Below are 14,068 nucleotides of genomic sequence, written 5' to 3'. Positions count from 1 at the left end.
GCATTTAGGCCATCCTAGCCCTCCTGCCTCCCTGTAGAGATCTGTTTGTACCTAAACTGTCCTGGACACATAGTTTCTCTTCAGAGGCAGATTCTACCAACCCTTCAATCTTACTCCATTTTTCATAAATTTTTTTGTAGTAAAATATACATACATAAAATTTACCATTTTTAACCATTTTAAGTATAAAATTCAGCGACATTAAGTACATTCACATTGTTGTGCAATATTCACCAGTATCTATCTACAGAATTTTTTCATTATCCCAAACTGAAACTCCATACCCGTTAAGCAATAACTCTCCATTCTCCTTCCCCCCAGCCTCTGGCACACACCATTTTACTTTCTGTCTCTATGAATTTGACTATTCGAGGTACCTCATATAAGTGAAATCGTGTAGTATATGCCCTTTTGTTTCTGGCTTGTTTGACTTAGTATTTTTTTAAAGTTCATCCGTGTCGTAGCTTATTTCAGATTTCATACCTTTTAAGGCTGAATAATATTCCACTGTATGAAAATGCCACATTTTGTTCATTCATCCATTATTGTTCGTAACTCTTACAGATGGTTTGCATTTAGTTCTTTGTGCTGCAGCTAAAATAATTGATTTTTCTGCCCCCAGTGCTAATATGAAGAATTTGGTAGGTTAAGTAAAAAAACAAGCACACTGACTCCTAGAGGCTTGTGTTGCGATTTGCCAGTAGCTGTGAATAGTGACATTTTGTGAGAACATCTATAAATGCATTTGATTTCAATGGATTATTAGAAAAACACATATTTGGTATATACAGAGTAGTTGCTACTTTCCAAAAGCAGCAACTTTTAGAACCAAGGCTACACTAAGCAGACCTGACAGGTGAGTATATATTACGTACTCCTCCTCTTTCAGCAACCCTCTCTTCCCAGCTTAATGGAGTCCACTACAAAGCCATGTAGTTTAGTTGCATCCGGGCCTTCAGCACTGCTCAATAATACTTAACTTTTTTTCCTAATGGACTCCCTACTGAACTCCCAATAGCTATTCCAAACCTCTTCCACTCTCCTCAAGTTCTGTATCCCACTGCTGTTTTATCACTCTTGGCAATGAACTTTCAAGATGGAGTTCTGACCTGATGAATAGGCTCTGTTGCCCTGGATAGAGTGCAATGGCATCATCACAGCTCACTGTCCCCTCAAATTCCTGGGCTCAAGTGATCTTCTGGCCTCAGCTTCCCAAGTAGCTGGGACTACAGGTGCGTGCAACCATGTCTGGCTGCCATTTTTAAATTGGGTTATTCAACTCATTATTGAGTTATAAGAGTTCTTTATATATTCTATTCTGGCAACTGATGAGTGGATTAAGAAAATGTAGTATATTTATATACCATGGAGTACTACTCATCAATAAGAGAATGAAATAATGTCAAAGTAACTTGGGAACAGAAAAATAAATGCCACATGTTCTCACTTATAAGTGGGAGCTAAACTATGGCTACACAAGGACACACAGAGTGGTGTAATGGACACTATAGACTCATAAGGAGGAAGGGGGAGGGAGTGAGGGATGAAAAATTACTTATGGGTACAATGTACACTACTTGGGTGATGGTTACACCAAAAGCCCAGATTCCACCACTATACAATATATACATGTAATGGAATTCAACTTGTACCCCCTAAATCTATTAAATAAAAAAAAGGAAAAATAAAGACATAGTTTGGTGTGGAGATCATGATGATGGACACTGAAGTCAGATGTCTTGGGTTTCTATTCTACTTCTGCCACTCAATAGCTAGTCATGTTGGAGAGGTTCCTTAACCTCACTCTGCCTCAGTTTCCTCATCTATAAAATGGTGATGATAGAACCTACCTATAGACAGTTGAGAGGATTACCCCAGATAATATGTACAAAGTGCTTAGATGTGGGCATCACCCATGGTAAGCCATGTGGGTAGTAGGTTTTACTGTCATTACGTTGCCTACATGTTCAAAGCCAGTACACATTCTTTTCTCTTCCCTAAGAAAAGTGTATTATATCTCTTTTTGAGACCAACACTATACTTGTGTTCTTGATCTCATCTCTGCTTGCTTCCTGAACTCATTTGATTATTCATTCAATAACTAAACAAATACCTATTGAGTGCCAAAGACAAGCATTATTTGGTTATTGGGGATACAGCAGTGAATAAAATAGGCAAAAATTCTTGCCTTCATGGAGCTTACTTTCTAGTAGAGAGAAAGAGACAAACTAGTAAAAGACATATCAGTTGGAGGTAAGTGCTATGGAGAAAATCAAAGCTGGGATAAGTGGTAGGGAATGTGAAAGAGAGAGGTCAGGTTTCTAGTTCAAATATAGCATATTTGAAGGCCTCTCTAGAGACCTGAAGGAAGCCAGGAAGTGAGCCATGTGACTATCTAGAGGAAGAGGCCTTCATGGCTGCAAGGCTAGGAGTTTCAATTTATTGAGACAGAGATGATTGGAAAAAGAGCAACTTTGGAGGAAAAGAGCAATTTTGATTTTGTTCAGTTTTAGATGCCAGTTGGAAATCCAAACAGATGTGAAATAAGCAGGTAAATATACTAACTTAGAGTTTAGGGAGGAGATGCAGGCTGACAGTATAAATTTTGGGGACTTCGGGATGGTATTTAAAACGAAAAGACTGCATGAGATCTCCCAGAGAGAGCATAGTAATGGAAGTGTCCATGGACTGACACTTGGGATACTCCAACATTCAGGGAGATTAAGGAGGAACCAATAAACTGAGAAGTAGACAGTGAGATAGGAAAACAAGGAGGGTTGTCTTTATGGTGGTCTATTCTAACAATGTAAAATAACTACCATTTTATCATGCTCATAGATTCTGTGGTCAGGTATTGGGAGAGGGTATGACATGGATAGGCTTACCCGGGACCTTAGTTAGGAAGACTTGAATGGCTGGGGGCGATTCAAAGGCCTGAGGGCCAGAATCATCTCATGGCTTTACACAGGTATTTAGTTCTTGGGCTGTGATGACACAAAAGCTGAGCTGAGCTAGGACATGTTGCCTCTCCACGTGTCTCACTCTGTTGCCCTGGATGGAGTGCAGTGGCGTCATCACAGCTCACTGCCCCCTCAAATTCCCGGGCTCAAGTGATCTTCTGGCCTCAGCTTCCCAAGTAGCTGGGACTACAGGTGCATGCAAACATGTCTGGCTGCCATTTTTAAATTGGGTTATTCAACTTATTATTGAGTTATAAGAGTTCTTTATATATTCTAAATACAAGTCCCTTTTAAATATACGATTTATAGTTTTTTACTACTACTCTGTGGATTGTCTTTTCACTTTCTTTATAGTGCCCTTTGAAGCACAAAAATTTTTAATTTTGATGAAGCCCAGATTATTTATTGTGTCTTTTGTTACTTGCACTTTGAATGTCATATCTAAGAAGGCTTTGCCTAGCTCAAGTTCACAAAGATTCACACCTATATTTTTTTCCTAAGGGTTTTATAGTTGTAGTTATACTTTTATAGTTTTAGCTATGATCAATTTTGAGTTAATTTTTGTACATGGTGTGAGAAAGGAAATTCAGCTTCATTCTTTTGCATGTGGATATCTAGTTGTCCCAGTACTGTTTGTTGAAAAGACTACTCTTTCCTTGTTCAATTATCTTGGCTCCTTTGTTGACTAATCAATTGACTGTAAATTTGAAGGTTTATTTCTGGACTCAATTCTATTCCATTGATCTATATATGTCTATGTTTATGCTATAGTACACTCTCTTACTTATAGGACATTTTGTAGTAAGTTTTAAAATTGGAAAGCCAAAGTCCTTCAACTTTTTTTGTTTCCAACATTGTTTTGGCTATTCTGGGTACCTTGAATTTTAGTATGACTTTTAAGATCAGCTTGTCAATTTCTGCAGAAAAAAGCCAATTGGGATTTTGGTAGCAATTGCACTGAATCTTTACATCAATTTGGAGAATAGTGCCATCTTAACAATATTAAGTCTTCTAATCTATGAACATGGAATGTCTTTTGATTTACTTAGGTCCTTAATTTCTTTAAAAATATTTTATAGTTTTCAGAGCATAAGTTTTATACTTGTTTTATTAAATTTATTTCAAAGTATATTGATGCTTTTATAAATGGAATTGTTCTCTTAATTTCACTTTAAAATTATTACTGGTATATAGAAATACAATTAATTTTTGATATTGCTATTATACTCTACAAACTCACAGAACTTTTTTATTTGTTCTAATAGTTTTTTAGTGAATTCCTTAGACATTTCTATATACAAGATCATGTCATATGAAAGCAGAGGTAATTTTACTTTTTCTTTTCCAATTTTGATGCCTTTCATTTATTTTTCTTGCCTAATTTCCCTGGCTGGAACTTCCAGTACAATGTTCAATACATGTAGGCAGAATGAACATCCTTGTCTTGTGCCTGATCTCAGTAGGCTTGGCCTATTATGACCTACCCTTCAAAGTCACATAGCATCATTTCCATTGTACCCTATTGGTCACAGGAGTCACAAGCTTATCCAGATTCAAGGGGAGCAGATATAGACTCTACCTCTTGATGGAAGTATAAAAGAATTTTCAGCCATATTTTAAAGCTACCACCATTTAGTTTCCTAGGCACCAAGTGGAGAATGTATTTCAAAGAGGAGGGAGTGATCTGTATCAAATCATACTATTAGGTTATGAGATCTGAGAATTGACCTTTAGGTTTAGCAATGCACCAGTCATTGGGGCCTGGATAAGACCAGTTTTGGTAATGTGTGCAGTGAAATCCCATTTAGAATGAAGTCAAGAGAGGAAAGGAATTAGAGGCAGCAAATAGAAACAAGTGGTTTGAGGATTTTGTTATAAAGAGGAGCAGAGAAATGGTGTGATAACTGTAGGGGGGTATGGGTTTACCAGTGTTGAATTTTAAGAAAAGAGCAGCACATTTGAATGCCCATGAGAACAATTCAGTAGACAGGGGAAAATTGATAATGCTGTAGATTACAGGAACAAGTGCTGGAGTGATGTTCTTGAGAGAACAAAAGAGTACTAGCACGCCTCCTTTCTCTTGTATCTTCAATCCAGCTTATTTCCTTCAGCCTCAAACTATGCTAGATATTAACAGTACTAAAGAAAACTCTCCCTGGGTCCTGTTTCTCATTCAATCCTGTGACTCCTAGTTAGCTTCCATCCTATTACTATTTCCCTTATCTCGGAACATCTTGGAAAAGTAGTCTCCACCGATGATTCCCCAATGCTGGTACTTATCAGAATCACAAATCAGAGCTTAGGCATAGTGAGTCAGAAGTTCCCCAGGAAATCCTAAGACACTACTAAGCCTGGACACTAATCCTAAGACACTACTAGACACTACTAATCCTAAAACCCTACACTATAGTCATTTTTGTTTTCTTGTCTCTTATTTACTATAAATTCTACCTCTTCTTTTACATGCCCATTATTCTACTTAAATGATATTCCCATGGATATCCAGTGAGCTCCCAGTTACCCCATCCAGTGGCCTTTTCTCCTCGTTCTTCCTGGCCTCTCTTCGAAGGATTCTGCACATAACTGTTTTCTCCTCCTGGAAACTTCCCTTGGCTTCTGAGTCACCCTGTTCCATTGCATTTCAGTGTTGCTTAAGAATTGCTTTTGGGGGAGAAGTAAAGATGCAGATCCTCAGGTTCCTCTGTCTTAAAATTCTGAATCAATCGTCTGGAATCTGGCCCAGTAGTCATCACTCAGCTGCAAGTGGTCTGTGGCTATCACCATCATGGATTGCTGCTTTTCCTACCTCTCTGACAGCCTCAGGCATCATGCACTGAACCAGTAGCTTGTTGCTAAACACAGTTCCCATGATGTGCCTGGCAGAGTGCAAGGTAGACGCTGGAGAGTTAAGCATGGACCTGCTATTCTCAAAGAGGTAGCTGTCCATGCTGTCTCTTAGTTATCAGCCCTTACGATGCAGCCCTTACCTCTAGGCTGATTCTTTTCAAATCTATTTCTCTATTTCTGATCATTCTGCTGAGTTTCAAACTTTCATTTCTCAATAGCTAAGGGATATTTCCAGCTGTATTTCCCACATGCACCTTTGTAGGAAGAAGGAACACATCTTCCTACAAAAACCTGTTTGTCTCCCATTTTCCTTTCCTAGTTAATGACATTCAGTCTTCCCAACTACTCAACCCTCCAGAATTACATTCCCATCCTCCTAGCCCCTCACCCCTCATCTGATATTTGACCAGTTAGCAAATATTGAATTCACCCAGCCCACTGCAGTAATTTTAAGCAGAATGATATGATCAGGTTTGTATTTTTAAAATATCAGTATTGGAAGTGGTCTAAAGTGTAACAGTCTACAAAGTGAGGTCTGGGAAAGGTGTTGGAACTCATGTTTATTTTTATCTACATAGAAAATTAGGCCAGGCACAGTGGCTCACATCTGTAATCCTAGCGTTTTGGGAGACTGAGGCAATCCTGTCTCTACAAAAAGTTTAAAAATTAGCCAGCACACCAGTCTGGGTACTAGAGTGAGATCCTGTCACTTTAAAAAAAAATTAAGTTTTTTTAGTATTAGGTTAGCTGTAGAACCTATCAATCACTTATAAATAAATACACAAATTTGGATGATAGTTTACTATTTGAACTGGTGGAACACTAGAGGTAGGAAAATCAGGATCAAGATACTATTACAGCAGTCCAGTTGGGGAATAGTAAGAGCCTAATGACTTGATTTTTGATCATGGGAATGAGTGATCCATAACTCTTATGCTTTGGCTTGAGTAAAGTGAATGATAACAGTCAGTGAACCTGGGAGCACATGCACACTTTTTCCATTAGATTATCTTATTCTAATTAGACTATCTTATTCATGTTGAATCCCTCCCACAGAACACCATTCACTAATTCAAGCACTCATTCATTCATTCATTCAGCAAATACTTCGAAGGTCTACTTTGAGCTAGCTGCTGTTCTTGGTGCTAGAGATACAGGATGAACAAGACACTAGTGGTTCTTGCTCTCATGGGACTCATGTGAATGGTAAGGGGGGGAGGGGAGACTAACAAACAGTAAACAAAAAAGATAACACAGCTTGTGTTACACACCATGAAGGAAACAAACAAGTTAGGGGATAATTGTAGATGTCATGGTGTCAGGGAAGGCCTCTCTACAGAGCCTACAATTGAGCTGAGCCCTTGGGGTAAAGAGAGAACCAACTTTATCTAGAGCCTGGTGCATCATTTTGGGCAGAAGAAACAAAGTGCGATGGCTCAAAGTGAAAAGGAGCTCAGAATGTTAGAGGAGCAGGCCTGTGTGACTGGAATTGAATAAACAAGGAGCGATGTGGATGGAGTTGGAGGGAGGACGGGCCCATTGGCCATGGGCAGGAGTTGGCATTGTTTTCTATGCAGTGGGAAGACATCCAGAGGGTTAAAGCAGAGAAGCGATCTTTTCTGAGTTGCACTTTTAAAAACTGAGGGAGAAATATATTTGGGGATGGGTGAGGGGTAGAATCAGAGCTCAGTTTCAGACATTTTAAGTTTGAGACATGATGTGACGTCTACCTTGTTTGTTTTTAATTAGTTGAACCTCCAGGCATTTAATTTCTTCTGTCTTTATCATAGGTAGGTCCTACAGAAATTCTGCAAATACATACCGGACATAGGATTGAGTCAATTACTCAGATTAGGAAGAGGAGAAGGATGTTTTCTTTGCTCTAAGTTCTTTGTCTTTGTGCCAGTGATGAATCTATTGCCTCTCAGCTCCAAACTCACTCCTCTGAATTCTGTTTTGTGATGCTGGGGCGAGGACTCCGCAAACCACATTTATACCTTGCCACCTGGCTCCCGATGAGGCTTTGCAAATCAGAGCAATGGAGGGAAATTGGAAGAAAGGAGGAAAAACGGATTTGCTCCTTCCTCTTTGTGTAGGCTTCTTGTTTGCTTTGTGTTCCTGTGAGCATCACCCCAGCCTCCCATCTTCACCTTGGCAGTTGCAGTTGAATCCAGATTGCAGTTCTTGCCAAATCTGCTTCCTTGCCCCCACTTGGGACACCAGCCCCAGCCCAGCAACCCCCTTTCCCCAGTGGTTTCAGCTCTGTAGGGCTCCTTTTGCAAACTTCTAAATTTTTATAATTCAGGCTCTATTCTGTTTCCCCAGCTCTGTGGACAGTGGCTGCTTCCTGCAATTGCTACCTCTGTTATGTTAATACCTTCGTGTTCCCCTTTCGACTTCTCAGTTAACAATTCCTTATGTTAATCTCTGATAAAATAATTAGTGTGTTTTCTGTCTCCTGCCTGGCTTTCAATCAATACAATTAGCTATTATCTCCTATAAGTCTGGCACAATTTACCAAGATAGAAAATTGAAACTAAATGAGGTTAAATAATTAGCTCATATCATATAGCTACTGGGTGGTAGAGTTGGGATTTGAACCCAGTTTTGTTTTGTTTTGCCCGAAGCTTGGGTTGTTATCACTAATCACCTCCCTACATTGCCTGAAAAACGCATGTTTACACCAAACTGTAGGTACAATTCCCAAATTCATTCACCATTTTTACTGCCTTTCTATAACCTATTATCAGACCCAGCATTGCCCAAAATATAGCCCAAGCAACAATGGAGCTACAAGAAGATCTGTGAAATATGGATTCTGGACTCAAGTAAGTTTAGGAACTGCCATATACTGTACTCTTCAGAGGAGTCACAATGAACATTAGTGTAATAGGTGCTCTGAGAATTCTTGTAATAAAATTTAAATATGTAACCAGGCAGTTTCTCATAAATTTTCTAACTGGGAACATCCCAAGGACATGGAAATGTGGGGTTAATCAATATCTATTCTAATGTTCTAATGTATCCTGTGCAACAGTAGTGCTTGGTTAGGAGGAAGCTGCTGGTACCAGCAATTGTAGGATGCTGTCATCATGGAGAGGCTGCTTTTTAAAAATATTGAGGAAAGGGATTCTTATATTTGGTTAGGTTATAAAAACATGGCCTTAGAGTTGTACTTTTTGGCATTTTAACTATTTAAACCTCACACTTTCAGTTGAAAAAGATATAGGCAATTCTTGCATCAAACCAAGGTCAGAATAAGTATTTGATGACTTCAAGTTTAAGTAATTTTCACTTTCTTTCTTTCTCTCATGCCAATCTGGGAGCAAGTTATCCCTCCATAAGACCTAAAGTCCCACTTTCATGATCCTGACCTATATAAATCCTGGAAATAGGAGTGGTTCTGTAATACTTACATTTAACCTTCTGACTGTATTTATTTGAAAGTTTATCTACACCACCTTATGAGATGTTTTACTGTAAAAAAAAAAAAGCTATCATTAATGCTTCACACATTTGTTTATTTTTAAAAAGTGTGAACCCATCTGCATTTGTGGTTGAAATTGTGGCTCATTTGCTTATATTTATATTTTATTTGAACTACAACTATAATAGTTAAAGGCAGTATCTTTACATGTTTGAAAAATCAGAGTTAGCCCTTCTCATCTAACTCCATTTTAGAGAAAGCTGCTTCAAAAGTTTCCTTTATGGAATATTTATTGTTCAGCCTTAAAAAGGAATGAAGTACTCACTGCCCGTCACTGCATGGGGGTAAGTGTATATTCATTCACTTACTCAAGTTTACTGAGTGCTTACTATTAATACATGCCACTCACTGGGCCAGGTGCTAGGGACAAAAAAAAACAAAAAAGGAATGAAGCACTGACACATGTCACAACATGGTTGAATCCTGATGATCATGTGAGTGAAACAAGCCAGTCACAAAAGGTCAAATACTCTATGAGTCCACTTATATAAGGTTTCTTTTTTTTCTTTTTTTCTTTTAGCATATTATGGAGGTACAAGTGTTAAGGTTACATATATTGCCCATGTCCCCCCTTCCCCCTCGAGTAAGAGCTTCAAACGTGTTATATAAGGTTTCTATAGTACTCAAATTCATAGAGACAGAAAGTAGAATGGTGGCTGCCAGGGGCCGAGAGGAAGGGAATGGGGAATTATTCCTTAATTGGGGATGGAGTTTCAGTTTGGGATGATGAAGAAGTTCTGGAAATGAATGGTGGTGATGGTTGCCCAACATTGTGAATTTACTTAACATCATTAAAATGTACACTTAAGAATGATTAAGCCAGGTGACATGGCGTGCACCCCAAGAGTCCCAGTGCTTCACCTGAGGTCCACCTGGCCAGGTTTATCCTGTGCCAGCCAGTAGCTCTGGTTGGGCTTGGATTATTAGGCTATGACCCTACTGGTGTAAAAATGTGTGAGGGATTCAGGAAATTGGTGCAGGCAATTACCACTCTGCCCTGGCTAGCAGAACACTGGCTTTCTACCTGAATGTGTGCCCCTGCCACCACTGAGATATTTCTGAGTTCCTCATCATGAGATCTTAACTCAAGTTTAGTCTCTCTAAGCACGGCTCCTGGGCCTTCCCCAGCTTGCCTTGCACTGTTGCTATCTTAGCAGACCTGACTCCTGATTTAGCCTTCCCACATTCCATCTGTCACCAGTTCTGCAGTCCGTCCTCCCCATCTCTGTCTTCATCCCCTTGAATCCCAATTTGAGCCCTGGCAATCCTGTCCTAGGCCTTTTTACATGGCTTCGAGAGACCATGTCTTTGAAGAGTGATAAAGCATCTCTCCACGTGAGACAGACCCAAACTGTACATTCACCATATCAACACTCTCTAATTTGTGCCTATCAAGAAGGAAAATTAATATTTATCAAGTATCTACTGTGTGCCAAGTTACATGCCAGTTACATGCCAGCTTATGAGAGTGGGCATTACAATTATTTTTTAATAATATTAATATTTTCAGTATAGGCTCTACTCTTTCATAGCTGTACCCACTCTTCAGGAAACACACTAGATCTTGGTGGCAAATATAGAGACAGTGTTGTGTCTAATACAAATGCCAACTTGGCTCACTTCAAATCAGTCTTTGCATTTTCTCAATCCTGGGCACTTCTGTTCAGTCACCCAAGTCCAATCTTTTACTAGTCTATTCCTTTTCTATGTCTAGACCCGAATAACCTGCTCTCACTGTGTGCGTGTCAGGGGTTCTGCACCCTTCCTGAGTGCAGAGTCCAGAGAATCACCTGTGCCGGTCTCCTTCCTACCAAGAAATGGTCTCTCTGCCTGCTGGCCGTGTTTCCAGCTCACCTAAACCCCATTCCTCCCAGAGTACTGCCTGGTCATCTGCCCTTTGGAAGCCAGACTCTGCACTACAACTCACTTTACATTAGATTGTTTGACATCATGTACTGACAACCCTAGGAATCCTCCAGGTCCTTTAAAATATGCAAATTCAGAAAAAAAACCTGTGCTTTGGCTCACTTTTCACTTGAACATATAAAATGCTCTTTTGTAGATCAGAACAGCTTTTGAATAGACAGTGCGGTTTGCTCATAGTAGCCATGGTGGGGGTGGGGTGGGGACAGGCCATTATCATTTAAGAGTGCCAGGCACTGTCAGGCACTTCAATAGTAGCCATCTTATAGATGGTACAATAGATTAAGTAACCTGTCCGTGGTCGCACAGCTGGTTAGATCACATCTGAAATAAATACCTTGTCCAATTCCCAGAGTTGCTTTAAGCCAATGGATAAGCATGTCAGTTCAGGAAGGTCTTCAAAGAAGTGGATGCCGAGAAGAGGTTAGACATGTGAGCCATTTTTTTGGGGGGAAATGCCTATGAAAGTTAAATATGAGGGAGGAAGAACAGGCAGGAGGAGCCTTCAGATGAAAAGGCAAGTGAGATACTTGTGAAAGGAGAGAGGGGAATAAGGATTGGGTAGGACTACAGCCCTGTTCTGCGAAAGTCTTGCTAAGTAGATGTGGTATCCCTGAGCGAAGGCTGCCCTTGGAGAATCCCACGTTGGTCAGGAATGGCCAAGCTCTAGTACCCTCATGCTGTGCAGAGGGCATCCCCAGGGAAGCCTGGCCTTGGCATGGACACTAGTGGGAACCCAAAGAGGCAGCAGCTAGAGTTGGTTGCCACCCATAGCAGACTGTCTTGAAGGACGAGTGAGCAGCACACTTCCATGGCCACCATGGGTGCAAGTCACAGAGACAGAGCAAAGACATAAAGAAAGCACACTTTAACAATCAAAGCCAAATGAGGATACAATGGCCACTTCAGCAGCATCTACATCGCCACCTGGAGGGATGGCTGTGAGACCCGTGGATTCCAAACTTCTGAATGTCATAGGCCAGAAAAACCAGGAGACCAAGTGAAGTTGCTAATTTTTTAATTTTCCAAGTAAGGACATTAAGCAGCCAAATACCACTTACTATCAACACAATTTAGTAGAATATACTTTAATGCCCCCAAAGCAGGAAGAACATATTCTCTGAATAAAGTCCTTTAAATTGAATAAATTTAGAACAGTGAAAAAGCATTATTCTTGCTAGTCTTGTTTTGCTGCAGTTTAGGTCAAAACACCCTCATGGGCTGGGTACCTGTCCATGGACTGGGTCTCAAAACCCTTAGAGGGTATTTAAGTACACGATGGGGGACTAAAACTGGGCTCTTCTAGAGTATTTCCAACCCTGGGACTCATTCAATTCACAAATATTTACTGTGCACTTCTAGGTGGCAGGTCTCATGGAGATATTGAGGATCCTAAGGGTGAATAAGGCACTCGTGGGGCTTAAAATCCAGCAAGGGGAGAGGGATAATGAAGAGGCAAATAGACGAAGAAGCAGTATAATTTGTCTGTGGTTAAGTGCTACCATAAGGAAGGGGCCTCTACTTGAGACAGTGTGGTCTAAACAGGCCTCTCTAAGCAGGTGACATTTGAGCTGGGGCCTGAAGGAGTCAGGCTTTGGAAGTGCTGGGCGAGGAGCAGGAAAGACATGATTCTCCAGGAGTAGTGAGTGAAAGGCTGGGGAAGGGAATGAGCAGGGTGCATCTGAGGAACTGAACGCAGGCCAGGGAGGGGCTGGGCGCCTGCAGCGTGCTAAGGAGGCAGGGCAGCATTCCACTGCATCCAGCTGAGAGCCACTAATACTGCTCCAGAAACCTCACTTCAGTGACAGACACTTCTCTTTTTCTAAATATGCTGCAAAAGTCAAGAGGAAATAGAGTGTGAAATCACTTGGAGAGAGGGATATCTGGGTGTTTCCCTAGAAACCTCCAAAGGGACACACTTACCCTAGCAAATTCACCAGGGCTCTCCTCTTTGCAAGCTAAAACTCACTCACTCACTCACTCACTCACTCACTCACTAACTCAAAATAGAATTAGGCCATCTTTCAGGGGTTGACACACATTCAGCAAGCTTGTGAGATTTCTGCCTGCATCCAGAGTGACAGAGTATTAATTTACAGTGAAAACTCTGCCTACCAAGGCCACCAAAACCCTGCACACTCCTGCCAGCATGTTTTCCTCCTTCCTTCCCCATGTGGTAAGAAACTTTCTAATCAGACTTTTGGGACTGGAATGTGGGTATTGGACACGTTAAAGATGTCCCTGCATGCCACCGAATGACAGAGGTGCTGTCTTCCATCTAGAGAGGCCAGCATGGGCATTGAACGGTCACTCTCTTGTTACCATATCTGTGGCTAAACCTGTTGCTTCTACAGGCTGTTCTTTCAGCTGGCTTTGCATAACTGTGCTCTGATGTTCCCCAAGTTGTCTGATGTCAAGAATCTCCAGAGGTTCTTGATAAAAATATGGGCTTCCATGCCTACTCCCAGAAGATTCTATTTAGAAAGTTTCCATCAGGAGCCCAGGTCATTCTCATCAAGTGTGTTTAGGAAACTCCGCATTGAGGCTCTTCAGTTTTCAGCTCAGTGTTTTCTAAATATGCCCAATCATAAAATGACCTGGAGTATTTGCTACATATGCAGATTCTCAGGTCCCAGCCCAAATGAGGCAGAATTACCAGGCAAGGGGTCTGGGTATCTGTCCATTTAATAAATGCTCCTGATGCAACTTGTAATAGGGAAGTTTGGTAACACTGCAACTGAGACTCAGCTACACCTGGAGAGATTCACTGTGTCTGCAGAGGAACTCGAGGATCTGCATTTTTAATAAGATCCTGGGGTGACTGTGGTGCTCAAGGCTCAAGGACCCCACT

The sequence above is a fragment of the Microcebus murinus genome, chromosome 6 (genome assembly GCF_040939455.1).
Source record: "Microcebus murinus isolate Inina chromosome 6, M.murinus_Inina_mat1.0, whole genome shotgun sequence".
NCBI classification, from domain to species: domain Eukaryota; kingdom Metazoa; phylum Chordata; class Mammalia; order Primates; family Cheirogaleidae; genus Microcebus; species Microcebus murinus.
Note: the sequence above shows the minus strand (reverse complement) of the source record.